The sequence below is a fragment of the Panthera uncia genome, chromosome B4 (assembly GCF_023721935.1).
Source record: "Panthera uncia isolate 11264 chromosome B4, Puncia_PCG_1.0, whole genome shotgun sequence".
NCBI classification, from domain to species: domain Eukaryota; kingdom Metazoa; phylum Chordata; class Mammalia; order Carnivora; family Felidae; genus Panthera; species Panthera uncia.
In genome coordinates, this window is record NC_064809.1 from 115,532,624 (window position 1) to 115,550,748 (window position 18,125).

Sequence of the window (18,125 nt, forward strand, 5' to 3'; positions counted from 1 at the left end):
CACAGACCCACATGCACACACAGACACACATGCACACACGCACATACACAGACACACATGCATACACAGACACACACGCACATACACAGACACACACGCACATACACAGACCCACATGCACATACACAGACCCACATGCACACACAGACACACATGCACACACGTACATACACAGACATACATGCACATACACAGACACACACACACATACACAGACCTACATGCACATACACAGACACACATGCACATACACACACCCACATGCCTACAAACACATCATGGTTCTTCAGCCTCCTCTGCCTTTGCATATTCAGCGTGCTTTTTTTTGGTTCATGTGGCAAACTCCTCTACCTCCACAGACCTTGAGTAGGTATTGTCTCTACGTGAAGTCTTCTCTAAACTCTAACTCATAGAATTAATCAGACTCCAAATCAGTAATCTTCTGAATTTCAAAAATTTCATAAGTTCACCTCTATGATTTTCAACTGTGTTCTAATACCACGGAGGGTGAGGACCATTAGGGACAAGGCCCATTTTGCTTTTTAGAGATCTTCAATGCATACCATGGACCAGCATGAAGAGGCAGTCGCTAATTGTTCAGTTAGAGGACTGGAGTGTATTATTCCCTTCACCATCACTCATTCCATTCTCTCATCCTGGGTGAGCCCCCAGGATCACAGAAATGAACAGACATTTCTTACACGAGTCCATTTGATTATTCATAATTTCACTTGGATACCAACATAGCCGTAGCAGGTGTTATGTAACTCTGAGACCTAACTGGGTATATATATCGTTACTTTTACAAAATTATTTCACAAGAAGTTAGTCTAGAAAGATTTTTGCAGACTCCGATGTATTAAAGAAGGTTATCTGTTTTTAACCACTACTCCCATTGAGAAGGAGAGTCTAATTCTTCTCCCCTTTAATGTGGGCACGCCGTCATGGCATTTTTGACTAATAGAATATGGAAGATACATTCTGAGGTTTCTAAGACTCAATCATTCCTTGAAACTTCCTCCTGAACCCCTTCAGACATGATAAGAACCCTGAGCTGTCTTGTAAGATGCTCACCTACCCTGAGACCATTGTTTCAAGGAGCCCACATGTAGGTGGCCTGACAGACCCAGCAGAGCCCCATCCTTTGAACCATCCCTGCCTAGGGGCTAACTTGTGAATTAATCCTTCTTAGATCCTCCAGACCACTTCGTCTGCCAGGTGAATGACTACTACCTGTTGACCTCTGTCAACACCACATAGAAGAATCACTCAGCTGAGCTCTGCCTAAGTTCCTGGCCTACAAATTTATGCATTAATAATAAAATGGCTGCCGTGTTAAGCCACTAAGTTTTGGAGAGATTATACCACAGTAGATGACTTGCACAGCCTCCTTCCCCCAACATCCTTTTGATTGCTCAGCACCCCTATCAGCTAAGTCAAATATAGAAGGATTCCTGCTCTGAGTCCTTCCATTATAGGATACATTTACTTCCACAGGCTCCTTTTCCCTATCGCTGGTGAGGGATACATTGTATTCCTTTCTCAGATAACTCAGACTCTCAGTCTGACTTATTCTTCAAATTGTCCAGCTTTCTGTAGTGTTATCATTCCCTTCATTTTATTCTATCCTACTACAGTCCCATCCCTATTGTGTCATTCTTATGGACTTCAGTAATCCCTGAACCTCCTTGCCTTTCTTTTCTAGGTAGCTCCGTTGAATTATCCAGGAACGAAAGTGGTAATGAGTATTTGAATAGGCTATTTTTAAAAAAATGTTGGCAATTCTACATCCCTGGAGGACTTTAAAATAGGATAAGCAATACGTAATCTATGGGATGGGTGGTTTAAAAATTCCTCATGCCAGAAATCAGAGGGCCTGAATTAGACAACCTCTAGTAATTCCTTTCTGCCAGAAGATTCTATAATAGATTCAGAGGCATAGATCCAGTCATAGCCTTGAAACATGTAAACTATCAGTTTCTTGATAGCATAATTTGATTGCAAAATAAATAACTAGTTGAATCATGTTTTTGATATATATTGGAAGAATTTCATTTTTTGAGAACATGTTTTATATTTTGAAAAGAACTGTAAATATGAATTTCTTCCAACTATAATCAATGTTTATCACTATATTGATTTCCTTTCTTGTATTTTGTAGTCCACTGTAATTTTTATTTCCTGAATATTTCTAAACTCGCTCTGCAATTTTTCACTTCTGGTGTATTTAGTGCTGCTCAAATGTGTTTTTTAATTTTCTTTTTAAATTTTTTGAGTTTTTGTTAAAATTCCAGTTAATTAACAGACAGTGTTAGTTTCAGGTGTACAAATAATGATTCAGTACTCCCATACATCACATGGTGCTGATCACAAGTGCACTTCTTAATCCCCATCACCTATTTCACCCATACCCCCAGCCACCTCCCTTCTGGTAACCATCAGTTTGTTCTCTATAGATAAGAGTCTTTTTCTTTGTTTGCTTTGCTCTTTGTTTGTTTTTATCCTTTGCTCTTTTATTTTCTCTCTTAAATTCCACATATGAATGAAATCATATGGTGTGTGTCTTTCTCTGGCTGACTTATTCTCTTAGCATAATGCTTTCTAGCTCTATCCATGTTGTTGCAAATGGCAAGATTTCATTCTTTTTGATGGCTGAGTAATTCTCCATTGTGTGTGTGTGTGTGTGTGAGAGAGAGAGAGAGAGAGAGAGAGACAGAGAGAGACAGAGAGAGACAGAGAGAGAGAGAGAGAGATACACTTCTTTATCCATTCATCAGTCAGTGGATGCTTAGGCTATTTCCATAATTTGGGTATTGTAGATAATGCTGCAATAAATATTGGGTGCATGTATCCTTTTAATTAGTATTTTTATATTCTTTGGATAAATACCTAGTAGTGTGATTGTTGGATTGTAGGGTAGTTCTATTTTTAACTTTTTGAAGAACCTCAATACTGTTTTCCAAAGTGACTGCACCAGTTTCCATTCTCTCCAACAGTGCATAAGGTTTTTTTCTTCACATCCTCACCAACACCTGTTGTTTCTTGTGTTGTTGATTTTAGCCATTCTGACAAGTGTGAGGTGATATCTCATTGTAGTTTTGATTTGCATTTCCCTGGTAATAAGTGATGTTGAGCATCTTTCCATGTGTCTGTTGGCCATCTGGATGTCTTCTTTGGAAAAATGTCTATGCATGTCTTCTGCCCATTTTTCAATTGGGTTATTCATTTTGGGGGTGTTGAGTTTCATAAGTTCTTTTATATTTTGTATAAAAAAAACCTTTATCTGATATGTCACTTGCAAATATCTTCTCCCATTCTGTAGGTTGCCTTTTAGCTTTGTTGATTGTTTCCTTTGCTGTGCAGGAAATACATTTTATTTGATGTAGTCTCAATAGTTTGTTTTTGCTTTTGTTTCCCTCGCCTCAGGAGATATATCTAGAAAGAAGTTCTACGGCCAGTGTAAAAGAGGTTACTGCCTGTGTTCTCTTCTAGGATTTTTATGGTTTCAGGTCTCACATTTAGGGCTTTAATCCATTTTGAATTTATGTTTGTGTATAGTGTAAGAAAATGGTCCAGTTTCTTTTGCATGCAGCTGGCCAGTTTTCTCAACATCATTTGTTGAAGAGATAGCCCTTTCCCCAGTGGATATTCTTTCCTGCTTTGTTCAAGATTAATTGACCATATAATTGTGGGCTCATTTCAGCGTTTTTTATTTGTTCTATTGGTCTATTGTCTATTTTTGTGCCAGTACCATACTGTTTTGATTACTACAGCTTTGTAATATGACTTGAAGTCTGGAATTGTGATGCCTCCAGCTTTGTTTTTCTTTTTCAAGATTGCTTTGGCTATTCAGGGTTTTTGTCATTCCATACAAATTTTAAGATGTTTTTTTCTAGATCTGTGAAAAATTCTGTTGGTATTTTGATAGGGATTGCATTAAATGTGTATGTAGATTGCTTTGGGTAGTATGGACATTTTCATGATATTTGTTCTTCCAATTGATGAGCATGGAATGTTTTTCCATTTCTTTGTGTCATCTTCAATTTCTTTCATCATTATTTTATAGTTTTCAGAGTATAGGTCTTTCACTTTTTTGGTTAGGTTTATTTCCAGGTTTTTCATTATTTTTGGTGCATTTGTAAATGAGACTAATTCCTTAATTTCTCTTTCTGTTGCTTCATTATTGATGTATAGAAATGCAACATATTTCTGTATGTTGATTTTGCATCCTGCAACTTTAATGAATTTGTGTATCAGTTCTAGCAGTTTTTTGGTAAAGTCTTTTGGGTTTTCTATATGTGGTATCATGTCATCTGCAAACAGTGATGGTTTTACTTCTTCTTTGCCAATTTGTATGCCTCTTATTCCGTGTGTGTGTGTGTGTGTGTGTGTGTGTGTGTGAGATTGCTGTGGCTAGAACTTCCAGTACTGTGTTAAATAAAAGTGGTGAGTGGATACCTCTAGCTTGTTCCTGACCATAGAGGAAAAGCTCTCAGTTTTTTCCTATTTAGGGTGGGTTTTTCATATATAACTTTTATTATTTATGTTGAGGTATGTTCCCTATAAACCTACTCTGTTGAAGGTTTTTATAATGAATGGATGTTGTCAAATGCTTTTTCTATATCTAATTGAAATGATCATATGGTTCTTATCATTTATTTTATTAATGTGATATATCACTTTGATTGATTTGTAAATATTGAACCACCCTTGCAACCCAGAAATAAATCCCATTTGATCATGGTGAATGATTTTTTTTTAATGTATTGTTGGATTCAGTTTGCTAGTAATTTGTTGAGGATATTTGCATCTATGTTCATCAGACATATTGGCCTGTAGTTCACTTTTTTGGTAGTGTTTTAATCTGGTTTTGATATCAGGGTAATGCTGGCCTTATAGAATGAGTTTGGAAGTTTTCCTTCCTTTTCTAGTTTTTGGAATAGTTTGAGAAGAATAAGTATTAACTCATTTTGCAGTGTTTGGCAGAATTTGCCCATGAAGCCATCTGGTCCTGGACTTTGTTGGGAGTTTTTTGATTAATTGATTCAATTTCTTTGATGGTTATCAGTCTGTTCAAATTTTCTCTTTCTTCCTGTTTCAGTTTTGGTAATTTATATGTTTCTAGGAATGTATCTGTTTCTTCTAGGTTGTCCAATTTGTTAGTGCATAGGTTTTCATAATATTCTCTTATAATTGTTTATGTTTCTGTGGTGTTGGTTGTTATTTCTCCTCTGTAACTTGTGATTTTATTTATTTAGGTCTTTTTCTTTTTCATAAGTCTGGTTACAGTTTTATCAATTTTATTAATTTTTTCAAAGAACCAGCTCCTGGTTTCATTTATCTGTTCTATTGTGGGTTTTTTTTAAGTTTCTATATCATTTATTTCTGCTCTAATCTTTATTGTTCCCTTCCTTCTGCTGGCTTTAGGCTTTATTTATTGTTCTTTTGTTAGCTCTTTTAGGTGTAAGGTTAGGTTGTTTATTTGAGACTTTTCTTCTTTTTTGTTTACTTAAAAAATATTTTTTTAATGTTTATTTATTTTTGAGAGAGAGAGAGAGAGAGAGAGCATGAGCAGGGGAGGGGCAGAGAGACAGTGGGAGACACAGAATCTGAAGCATGCTGTAGGCTCTGAGCTGTCAGCCCAGAGCCCAACGCAGGACTCAAACCCACGAACCGTGAGATCATGACCTGAGCCACAGCTGGATGACTGAGCCACCCAGGTGCCCCAGATATTTTTCTTGATTCTTGAGGTAGGCTTGTATTGCTGTCTACTTCCTTATTAGAACTGCTTTTGCTGCATCCCAAAGGTTTTGGACTGTTGTGTTTTCATTTTCATTAGTTTCCATGTATTTTTTTTTTTTTTTATTTCTCAGATGTGGTTTTTATCCACTTTGTGTAGAAAAGGAAGAGAGAGGGAGAACTTTACATGTTTGCTTTGGTGACTTATCTCTGCACTTCAGAAATGAGCAAGTTTAATTTCTTCAGTTGATGGCAAGATGGTCCTCTTAGAATGTGGGGAAGATGTAGAATTCTGCTTTGTCTCTTCTGGTCTTCTCCTCAAACAAGTAGGGAGAAGCAGCACTACCAAGAATAATAGTTTAATGACTTTTTAAGTTGACCTTAAAATGTGCCTAGTTACCCCAGTAAATAATTTTTGGTTATAGCAACCAAGGTAGCCAGTCATTCCATATCCTCCACCCAAAACAGTGGATACTGTCAATGTGATGTGCTGAACAGCCAATGGAGAGCTATGGGTTGATTCATATCCTAAAGCAACAGAATAGAACTAGGACACAGGATAGGAGTGGGGGAAAGCATGCTTTAGAAGGCCCCACACTTGCAACACCTGCCAGTTCTTGCCAGTATGGCAAAATATGGTTGCTGTAACAGAGACCCAACAGCTATAAAGATCTTACTTTCAAGTGTGATTCAAGGCGGGGTTGGAATCAGGTTGGAACAGACTCACAGAGGGGTTCCTCTCTTTATCAGTGTTTCAGAGGGAAAGGCAATGTCATGTAGAGTCTAAGAGCCAGAAGCAGTCACCTAAGAAGAGCAGCCACGCGATGCACTGCAGAGCTGAGAACAGCAAAAAAGTCCCAAGACTCATGAAAGAGAACAGGAAACGAAAACTGTACCTTAAGATGGGAGCATGCCCACAGGTGAAGCAAGGTTGACAGAAGAACTACAAATAGATCAACTTTAACAAACAGAAGCTAGACAGTGGTGCCACTCTTGTCCCTCTCCTAGTACATGCTTATAAATGTTTTTATTTGTGTAGTTCTTAGAACTCAGTAAGTCATTTTATTTATTATTGTATAAGATTCATTGAGTTCTCTCTGCTATTTATATTGTTTTCTGCTTTCTGTATGTAATTTGTAGATACTCAGTTATTTGGTTGATAATATTAACCTACTAAGACAACTCTAAAACTAGATGCTAAAATTAATCAAATTCTTTTATTTCAACGGGAAGAGAAGCCACCTGATGATTTAGTTGTCTCTGCCTACCTAATAGCCTGATAGCTAAAACCATAAAGGGGAAAGAATCAACAGAAAGCTGTAAATAAACTTCCTAAAGGGTATTTTTCTCTTTTAACCTTCTACACAATAGACCAAGTAAAACCTTAGACATACAGTTCCTTTGGTAGGGAGCCTTTTAACAACAGAGGCAAAATGATTTTTCCCCCAGAATGTTTAAAACTAGTAGCAGCTTCTTTTCCAATTAAACTGTCAATGCTGTGAGACCAAGGGCGGTATGGATCACAGTCATCTTATACAGGCTTAAGATAGAATATATAGTTGCTGGATGAAATTTTTTTCTGCTCTATCATTGTTTATTGAGCGTCTATTATGTGGCAGTTACAGTGCTCAGCAATGAAGAAGGCAACCAAAGTACATTCCCTCACAAACCTTATGTTCCAGGGGGAAGATAGATAATAAACAAACAAGCAAATTGATAGTTAAACAAGAGAATATTATAAGTTTGTTCAAACAAGCAAATAATGGATGGATGGATGGATATGACTGCTGCGGAAAAACACATAGCAGAGCAAATAGGGAAAGAGTGTTGGAGGCTGCTGTCTTAGTTTTGTGATCAATGTCAACCTCTCTTAAATGATTGTTCATAAGAGATCTGATCATGAGAGTGAGACCTGATGTACCTGAAGAAGAGTGTTCCTGGGAGAGAGAATGGCAAATTCAGTGACCCTGAAGAGGAGTGAGGCTGGGATGGAATGAGCTGAGGGGAGCGTAGGTAGGAGAAAAGGATGGGGGTAATCAAGGACCAGATAATGTAGGGCTACTCAGGTCATGGGAGCCACTACAGAGCTTTGAGCAGTAGAGTTGAAACGGTCTGATTTACCTGCAAAGGTTCACGCTGGTTGTGTGAAGCATCCACTTCTAAGGAAATGGATGGATGATGAATTGCAAGAGTCAGAGAGTGGCTCAGCAGATCCTAAGGAATGATGTGAAATACCTGGTTGTGTTAACGCTCACGTGGTCAGGCTCTTCTGAGTCAAGAGCAGGAAGAGAAGGAGGTAGACCTTTTCTGAGAAATCTGCTAACTCTTCCTAAGTGGTATGGCCCTTGAAATTTATGATTTTTCTTTCCAGTTTCCATACAACATTTTAGCTATCTCTTTTGAGTTTATTGGTAGGATAACATATCATATTATAAAATATTATAATATTTTTTAGTTCATCTAGTAGTGGAGCATTTGCATATCATTTAAATAAATCTAAAGTTTGGATCACTGAGCTCTTAACTATGCAGAAAGAGTTAAAATTTGTTTATATTAACTGTTACAGTTGCATGAAAGTTATTAGCTAGCACTTACCAATCCCCTCCATAAAAATTTGCCAAAATGTGCTTCACTAAGAGATAGAAGAATAAACATAAGGGAAGAAACCTGACTGTGCTTTAGCATTAAAGAGACTGAGATTGCCCTCTCCCTCACTCTGTGGGCACTTTAGCTACTCTCTAGGACTGTGGAATATGTAGTACACCCTAAATTAAGTAGTGAAGGAAACTAATGTAGCAGGCTTCCGTGAACTATTCCTTTAAGTGTGGGTCTGTTTGTGGACAAACTTCAGCTTGGAACAGAAAGATATATTCAAGTACCTGAAATCATAGTTTCTAATTGGAATGCATCCTTGTACAGTAAGAAATCACACAGTTTGAATATTAACTTATGTGGCCTTACATAAATCACCAACCTCAGTTTCTCCATCTGTAAAGTGGGACTATTAATTCTAACCCTGTCTACCTCATGTAGTATCTACTGCAGGCTGTGTCTTCACATCAGGCACTCTGCTAGGTTCTGGGGATATTGAGTAAATAGTTTTGATACCTGCCCTTAAGAAACTTAGGGGTTTTTTTGAGAAGAAGGTAAGTCAATCAAGAATTACACTGTAGACGGTTGAAGTTGGCAGAAGTTTCTCTGGGAATTTAAGGAAGTGGCCAGGGATTTGAATAAGAAAGCTTTGGGGATGAAGTGACATTTGAAATGATTGTTCAAAGCAGGGATAAGGGAGGTTGGAAATAAGTGGAAGGAAGACACATCTTTGGCACATCAGCAAGAAACAAAGGAAAGCACAGAGTTCTACAATAGGAGTAGCATTAAGACTGTGTGTGTATGTGTGTGAGAGAGAGAAAGAGAGAGAGATAGGGGAGAGATGAGCAGAGAGAGTGATTAAGAATGGACTACGATGTTTTATTTGTGAATGCCTATAAACCTAAAATAGCAGAGGCTTAAACAAGATGGAGGTTCATTTCTTTCTCATATAGAAGGTGAAAGTAGGTAGGGCTTAAGGCTAGTCTGGCATTTCACAGTGTCATAGACACAGATGGAAATTTCTTCCATCTTGCTCATGTGGCCTCATTCTCAAAACCACCTTATGGCCCAAGATGGCTGCTCCAGCTCCAACCATGAAAACGACATTCCCAAGGGCAAGTAGGAGCAAAGGAAGGAAATCAGTCTTCCTAATCCCTCTGATAGTAGCATAAACCAATTATACTTATATCCTGGGACCACATCTAGACGGAAGGATGATGTAAAAATATAGTCTTTATTCTGGGTAGCCATGTGCTACCATGTGGTGATTGCTATAACTAAAGCAAGAAAGACTAATCACTGGGAGACTGTGACAGTGTGTGTGTGTGTGTACATGTACGCACACACCCGTGTGTGCTTATGCCCATGTAGGTGTGTGAGGCTGTGCACGTGCCTAAGTGGCAAGAGGGAGGGGTGAAGAGTGAATAAGATATTTAAGAAGTTACTTTGCAAATGGATAGAGGACTCTACAAAATTAAGGAATTATTCTAGGACAAATATATATTCTAGTGGTTATATATTTAATATATTTTTAAACCTATCCAGAGTTTACAATACATTGACAAATACATGTAAACTAAATAGAATTGGCTACTTCCTTGTTTATGTTCCTGTAATACTTCATACCAATATCATTATACAACTTACTTTTCCTATTAATCGTTTATGTCTCTATTTCTCTAGACCCTAAATTCTCTAGACAATAAATCATATTTTTTGGTGCAGGCCAATTTATTCCCCCTGATGTTTCTTTCCACATGGGATGAAATCCTTTAGTGTAATTCCTGTAGACTTTCTCTCCACCTTTTGGAATAAGGTTGAGGATGGGAGATGAATCACTTAACTGGGAAGATTTAGAGTGAGGAAATGGATATGAGCAGCCATACTCCCTCCTCTCTTCTCTCTCTGGGAAGTCCTGTCCCCAAGAACCATATATTCTGCTGTGCTCCTCTAAATAAATGTTTTAAAATTTGGGGAATGAATTCAGTTCAGGGGTATCAACACCAGGAGTACTGACAGAGAATATTGAAAAAAAAAAAACAAAATTAAGTTGGAGGAGGAGTATATATAAAGAGAGATTAGGATACATTGCTTTGAGCTTTAGGGAGGAGACTGGATTCCTGGGAATCTTGACCTTGACAGTTTCAGCAGCCTATGGTGCTTTGCACCCAGCTCATTCTTTTCTCATTTCTACCCACTCTTTCATCTGGCACATTTTTACTTAGTGTTTGCCAGCTTCCAGTATTGTTCTGGGCACTGAGAATGTTGCAGTGACCAAAGCAATAAAAAAGCCTGGCCCTCATAGAGCTTATATTACAGCTGAGAAGATAATTAATAAACAATTATATATTTTTTTATAATTGTAAAATAACATGTCAAGTAGGAATCAATGATTTGGAGAGAAGGTAAACAAGGAAAGAGGGTAGGGAGTGCTAAAAGATATGAAAACTTCCAATTTTTATTTTTATTTTTTTAATGTTTTTATTCATTTTTGAGAGACAGAGAGAGACAGGGCATGAGTAGGGGAGGGGCAGAGGGAGAGGGAGGCACAGAATCCAAAGCAGGCTCCAGGCTCTGAGTTGTCAGCACAGAGCCCGATGTGGGGCTCGAACTCATGAACCATGAGATCATGACCTGAGCTGAAGTCAGATGCTTAACCATCTGAGCCACCCAAGTGCCCCAAAGCCTTTGAATTTTTAAAAAATGTTTATTTATTTTGAGAGAGAGAGAGAGAGAGAGAGAGCGAGCGCACAAGTAGGGGAGGGGCACAGAGAGAGAGAATCTGCACTGTCAGCTTAGAGCCTGATGCAGGGCTTGATCTTGTGAGATCCTAACCTGAGCCGAAATCAAGAGTCAGCCACTTAACCAACTGAGCCACCCAGGTGCCCCTGGAACCTTTTGGATTTAATTATGGGGGTCAGGAGAAGCATTTTTGATAAGGCGACATTTGAGTGAAAACCTACAGGAGTTCAGGGAGTGAGCCACATCAAAACTGGTGCAACAGCAAGTGTGAGTTTAGTTGGTATACAGCTCTGCCTAGTTTGAAACCTTTGGGGATCAGTAGCCCTATGAGTACCTGCAAAGGAGCAGCGTGTGCTGGGGACGGAGGGGGTCTTCATGCATGCAGGGATATCGTTTGCTGACAGTGGCATCTCTTTCTTTCAGGAGGAGACCCAGAGACCCTGGTTAGCACTGAAGCCCAGTGGGACAAAAGAGTAAACCTCTAGGGTATGTTGTAGGGGGGTGGAGGCTCTTACGCCCCACTTCTATACGTCAGTCCGCTTCAAGGAGCGTTGCTAAATGTGACACTCCTGGCCTTGTTCCGGCCCTTCACTCCCCTGGGGGAAAGGAGTGATGAACCAGATTGATGGAATATAAGGAACTGGGCATCCATAGCTCTGCCCTTTCCTCCGCATTTTCTCTTAGGACTGGGTCTGTGACTGTGTGCTCTGGATTCCCCGTGGTCACGTGGTAGACCTTGCAATTCACAGGGGAGGGCTGTGGTCATTTGGAGCTGTCTGTGGCTGGGTGGTAAATTTCCCTACATCTGATGTTTGGTATTAAGAAACCCCATTGTCTGCATATATGACACAGTCTCCTTTAGCAGTTTTGTCAGAAAAAAAAAAGTGATCTTCATTGATTACTCCTTTTGTCTTATTTCTCAGTTGACAGAGAATTGGGTGAGGAAGAGAAGTGCTATGTACTGGGAATCCTCAAACCCCAGTATTGTGTGATTGTGTGTGTGTGTGTGTGTGTGTTCCATTCTCTATGGAATAGTCAGTGAATGGTTGGATGGATGGATGGATGGATGGAAGGATGGATGGATGGATGGGGGACAGTTGAGTTTGTGCTCTACAATTGGCCTTGAGATCTTTTCAAACTTCAGCATCTAGCAGAAAGGGCAATGAAATTTAGATGAGTGGGCAAAGCTCACCACATAAGATACATTTAAAAAGAGAGACCAAGGAAGGGATAGTTGCATAGAGCCAGAATTTTTCATTTTGGAGGGTGAAATTTTATTTTCACTGACACACTTTTCTGTGGCATTTAAGTTGGAAAGAGTAGCTCCTTTAATTGAAGTTGCTATAGGTGAGTTTGTTTTACTTACTTGTCCGGATCTGCCCCCAGTGGGAACATCACACCCTTGGTCTTTGATGTTTTTGAAAGTTTCACTCACTCTGTCAGACCACTGGTCTGAAAAGTCCCTGAAAAGTGTAGTGAAATCTGGTCAGTGTTCCTTTCTGACACCCTCCCCTACAAGTTGGTCTGTCCTGAAACTGGAACTAAGACTTCACTTTGTCCTTGGGAGGAAGAAGGGAATTAAGGAGCTGGATGTTATGAAAACTAATGGATGCTATGATTAAAAGGGGACATTTTCTAAGCTAGATAATGAGGGAAGAACCTACAGTTTTTTGAGAACCTGCAGTTGTGAGAGATTGCCAAACAGGGTGAACACCTGAAGAGGGGTGCTGCCCAAAAGGTAGTCGGGATACCACGTTCTCGTGTTACCTTAACACCTGCTCTGTGCATTCTTGGCTTTGGATAGTTTCTTGACTACATTAAAAAAATTTTTTTTCCCCCTCTACATAGTTACTGATGAGCCTAAGGGCTTAGACGATAATGAGAAAGTCAAAACAGGAACGGTGAGAAAAACACTTTGCTTTTCTTTTGTATTTGCTGAGCATTAGAATTATGTTTCTGTTTTTAAGTAGAAATTGCAGCATAAAGAGATACCATAATACACATTCTGGTTCATTTGGGTGGTTGAATTTAGGTATAATGGGATTTGCTTGTATTCTACTGGCTGACAAATGTGACACCATAAACCAGCCTGGAGCTTTCTTGTGTAAACAAAAGACCAGAGAAATTAGCGTTAGGATGAACTGCATTTATAACAGCTATTAGCTTTTGAGGTAGACTTAGATTCTTTTCTCTAGATTGTAAAAATCCTCCGCTTCTGTCTCTTTTCTGCTCTGTTATCTGCTGAATTCAATGCTATGAACACAGAAGTGCTCAATAAATAAAACCTGACGATGACAGACTCGGATATAAAAGCAAAATAGTACTCAAAGTTGCTAAAGTAAGTTGGGTATAGTTAGAGTTTTTTAAAGGCCATGGTGGTGTAATTTCGTAGAATTCCCAGCCTCCCTTAAATGGTGACAAAAGGTAGCCAGTGGTGTCTCTGTGCGGCCCCTGGGTGTCTAGAATAAAAATGAATTAGAAGAAAGGGTCCAGGAGCACTTTGTCATGATAGGATGTAGGGTGGCATAATTCTCAAAATTCTCTGTGAGGAATCCTCTCCCTTGATAAGCTTTCCTCCACTTCTCAGAAAGGGCACAAGTAGAACAGTATTAACCTACTGTATGAAATAATGCATGGCCTTGTCACATCTGGCACATTATAACTGACTTGGTGGGCTTTACCGATGTTCCTTCTGTGAAAATTCATCTTGAGTGCTTTCTGAATGACGGCTGGACTCTGAGACTTATCACAACCTTAGTTGTATAGAGTTGGTAATCCATAAAACTACCATCCCTTTAAAAAAAAACGATCGCTTTTGAACAGATTTGTGAGAAAGGGGACCTTTACTTTTAAACTGTGAAATCATCTGAATGTGAGTAGGGAGAGAGAAGAAAGAGAAATCATCCTGAAATATTATTATCTCAGTTCCATTTGAAGATTGGAATACTAAGAATATTGGAAAAATAATGGAATGGAGGAAAACTAAAAATAATTATACCTAACACACTATTTAGGAATTCTTTATTTTCATAGAAATTTGGCTTAAACTAAGGAAGAACCTAGGTAGAATGTTCCAGGCCTGTGCCGCAGGATTGCACTACTGGTCCCTCAAAAGACATGAGGTTGGTTTAGTGGCAGTTTATGGTTGGATTTTCATAGCAAGCATAAAATAGTTGAAGCAGCAAATGATTCGTAAGTGTGTATGACAGGTAGGGTTGGGGAGGGATAGATAGAGTGTTTTCTCTAGCAATCTGCAAGTCTATGGCCAGTGCAAGCCACTTTTCTGGGTGTGGGGTAACCTCTGTATCTTTTATTTTTAATATTTTTAGGTCCTGGCGTTCTTGTATGATTTGTGTTTACCTCCAGTCAGTGTTTCTAGCAATTTCTCCATCCTTAGGTGTGCTTCGTAGATCAGCTGAGAGTCAGAGCACAATAAGTAAATGCCTCGTGGCCAACTTCATCAGCTTCCTTTTTTTTTCTTTAATGTTATTTTAAATTTCACTTCTTAAATTCTTCCCAGGTTATCTAGAGACCTCTTAACACTTGAACGACTGGGCTGGATCTGTGGCATGCTTTAGCCCATTACTTTTTTCAATAATGCCTCTTTGTTCTTCAAACCCCATCATGTTCATGCAGCTTTATACTAATTATTATTTCCTATGTAGATATTTCAGTTTATAGACATAATAAAGGGAACACTGACCAACAGACCTGAAATTGAAGCTGAGCTCAGTTCTTAACTGGAGGACCTCATCTATTCTACTTAATCTCTCTGGGACATAGTTCTCACCTCTGTAGGATGAAGTTCTTAATAATTGTTTCGCAGAGCTGTGGTGAAAATTCAGTGGATGAAAAGCTCCGTAGACTGTCAAGTACCATGCGGGTGTTAGGCATGTAGCAGAGATCGCTGTCTGTCCACCCAAATCCATTCTCCTTCACTTCTTAGGAATGGAGTTCTGTCTGGATCCAGCCTGACAGGGGTTTCCCAACCCCCTTGTAGCTAAGTGTGTCCATGTGTTTAAACTCCTGCCAGAGGAATGAAAGAGGGAGAGATATGTATATCACCTTTGCTCCATTTACCTTGCAGCATATTTCTGGCCCTGGACTTGACCTTGCCCCCTTTCTGATGAGCGGGAAGGGTTATTAGCAGAGTGACCTTGGGGACCATGTATTGTCACACCAGTTTCCTGAATCAAAAAGTGGACAGGGCTGTCAGCGGATGTAGAAATCTAGAACACCTGTCTTGGACCTCTGTGTGAAGAGAGATGAATTCTGTTATTTGAGCGTTTGCACTTTTGGGTCTATTTGTAACAGTAGCTTAACCTACTGTAACTAATACCTACATTATTTTTGAGTCCATGTTGATAGAAATTCATAAAGTAATAGAGCTGGAAGGAGCCACAGAGGTCATCTTGCAAATAAAAGTAATGCTAGGGACGCCTGGGTGGCTCCGTCGGTTGAGTGTCCAGCTTTGGCTCAGGTCGTGATCTCACGGTCTGTGAGTTCGAGCCCCGCGTCGGACTCTGTGCTGACGGGTCAGAGCCTGGAGCCTGCTTCGGATTCTGTGTCTCCCTCTCTCTCTGCCCCTCCCCCACTCATGCTCTGTCTCTCTGTCTCAGAAATAAATAAACATTAAAAAAGTTTTTTTTTTTTAAGTAATGCTAAAAGAGGAAACAATTTTTACTCAGTCACAAAACAAACTAGTTACAGAACTGGAATAAAATCTAGTTTTCATTATACAGCTTCACCCCTTTGAAGGGTGAGTAATAAACAAACATGTGGAATCGAATACCTGAGAGATGGGACATGCAGAACTTAGGAATAGATTCAGAAAGTGCTTGTGTCAAGTGTTTCTATCCCCTGTAGAAATGGGTAGTTAGGGAAGTGACATTTTACCTAACCTTCTACATTGAGATCAAGGATAGCCAGGCCCTCGGAGAGCACAAACTCTGGCGCTCATTTTATCAACAGCCCCCAAACTAGAGGGTCCATGTGTCAGATAAAGGACTGCAACCTCTTCTGATTCCTTGTGAGAACAGCCTCAGGGCAAATTGGACAACCTAGCAGTGGTACTGGGTATGTCTTAGCCACAGCTTCTGAGAGCTTTTGTGCTCAAAAAGATTGATCTAAAATGGCTTCTCGAAACATAACCCAACAAGAGAGAGATAAGATTATGTTTTTAGCATTTGAACCATGACATGCTCACTCTGCTTTAAAAGGTCTTATGGGAGCGAAAAAGCCCAGGGAAACAGAAGTTGCTGTTCTCATTAAAGGAGAGAGGTATTTTTATTCATTGTTTTTATTCACATCGGTTAATTTAACATGCCTTGAAGGGGCCTCTTCCAGGGTAGCGGTATTAAAGTGGCAGCTTACTCACTGATTATAAACAAACATTAGTCAAGTTGACTTACAAAAGTTGGTACGTGGATTAAAAAGCAAAAGAATTACCTTCTACCTGACAAATGGGATGAGTCCCAAAGGTCTCTTCAGGCCTTGTGACAATATACCATGCAAGAAACTTAAAATGAAATCCAAACTCTTTAACTATGACTTGTAAATCTCTCCATGATCTGGTTCGTACCTACTTCTCGCCCTCTTCTCAAGACCCTGAAACTGTGACTCACTACTGAGAAGCCTCACTTGGTCTTTCTGTTTTACAACCACAGCCTCTATCATATGCCACAAGGGTCTGCACATGCTGTTAGTGTGACGAGCTACTTTCCCTCTTCTTGGGTCTCCATTTAAAAGTCACTTCCTCAGAGATGTCTTTTGAACCACCCTCCCAAAGCAAGATCATTCCACTCCATTTTTTTCTTCAGCTTAGTTTATTTCTTTCAAAGCACTTATGGAAATTGCCATTTGTTTTATTTATGTGTGTTTATGTTCTGCTGGGAATTAATCCCCCTCTCTGGACAGTGATTTAATTGGCTAATGAGCCATTTTGGCCATAAAAGGGGCAAAGTGCAATCCAGAGAGAATCTGGAAAACTCCCTGTCGAGGTCAAGCTGGAGCTTAGGTAGAGAGAAATCAAAACCAAGAGACTAGGAATGAAGAGTGGGACTAATTACCGGATAGGGTTTCCTTGCAATGGCAGACAGGCTGGGGTGTACTTGAAAATGGAGATCAGCCTCACACAGGAAGTTGGACAAGGAGACCAAGATGGTCAAAGGCCTGAGAAGAAGCCAGTGAAACAGAAGCTAAGGCAGGCAAAGAGGCGGAGTCTCGAATGGACTGACTGAGACTCACTGCCATGTCTAGCTCTTCAACAGAGCATTCAAGGCTTCCCTGGATAGCCAATCCAAGACCATTTTCAATATCTCTAAGGGCCTGGAAGATTGACGTAGGCCGGTGACTTCACCTTCTGAAGGTGGTGCTATTTGTCCTTGGGTCAGAATCCTGAAGAGTGATTCTTTCTTCTATCTGGTATCACCCTGACCCAGTTCTTCAGTCTATGCACAGATCCCGGCAACAGGATGTTTTCCTATAGCTCTGAGAGCTGACTTCTCTGATGGCAGCTTTGTACCTTTGATCTGTAAATCTTAAGCTACCCTTCTCCCTTTCCCAAATTCTGACTACCCTGTGCCCCTTTCATACATCAAAACCCTCTTCAAGTTCTGCTTCTTTTAATGAAAAGTCACCTTTGGCTTCTTGGAGAGGAACCCAAGAATCCTCCTGGTTTGTGGACTGCCCACTAGTGCAGATGATTCTCCATAAACTCTGCCTTTCTGTTGTTATAGTAACGGCAGATGTGCCTTCTGGAATATTGTGTTTCCCGGGAACACTGTTGTGAGGATCATAAGAGGGATTTACTTGGTCCCAACTCTATTTCAGACTAAAAAACAAAACAAAACAAAACAAAACAGAACCCTGCACCCACCAACTGTATTTGTTTTCTTGCAGTAGAGAAGCCAGGAGAAATTGACAATGTAATAGAACCAAATCTTTGCAAGAAGTAGGACATGTAACGTGATGAAATTTGATATCTAGCCTGTTCTACTTTACTGAAAAATGCATAATGCTAATAATTTACCTGGAGTGTGATTAACAGCATA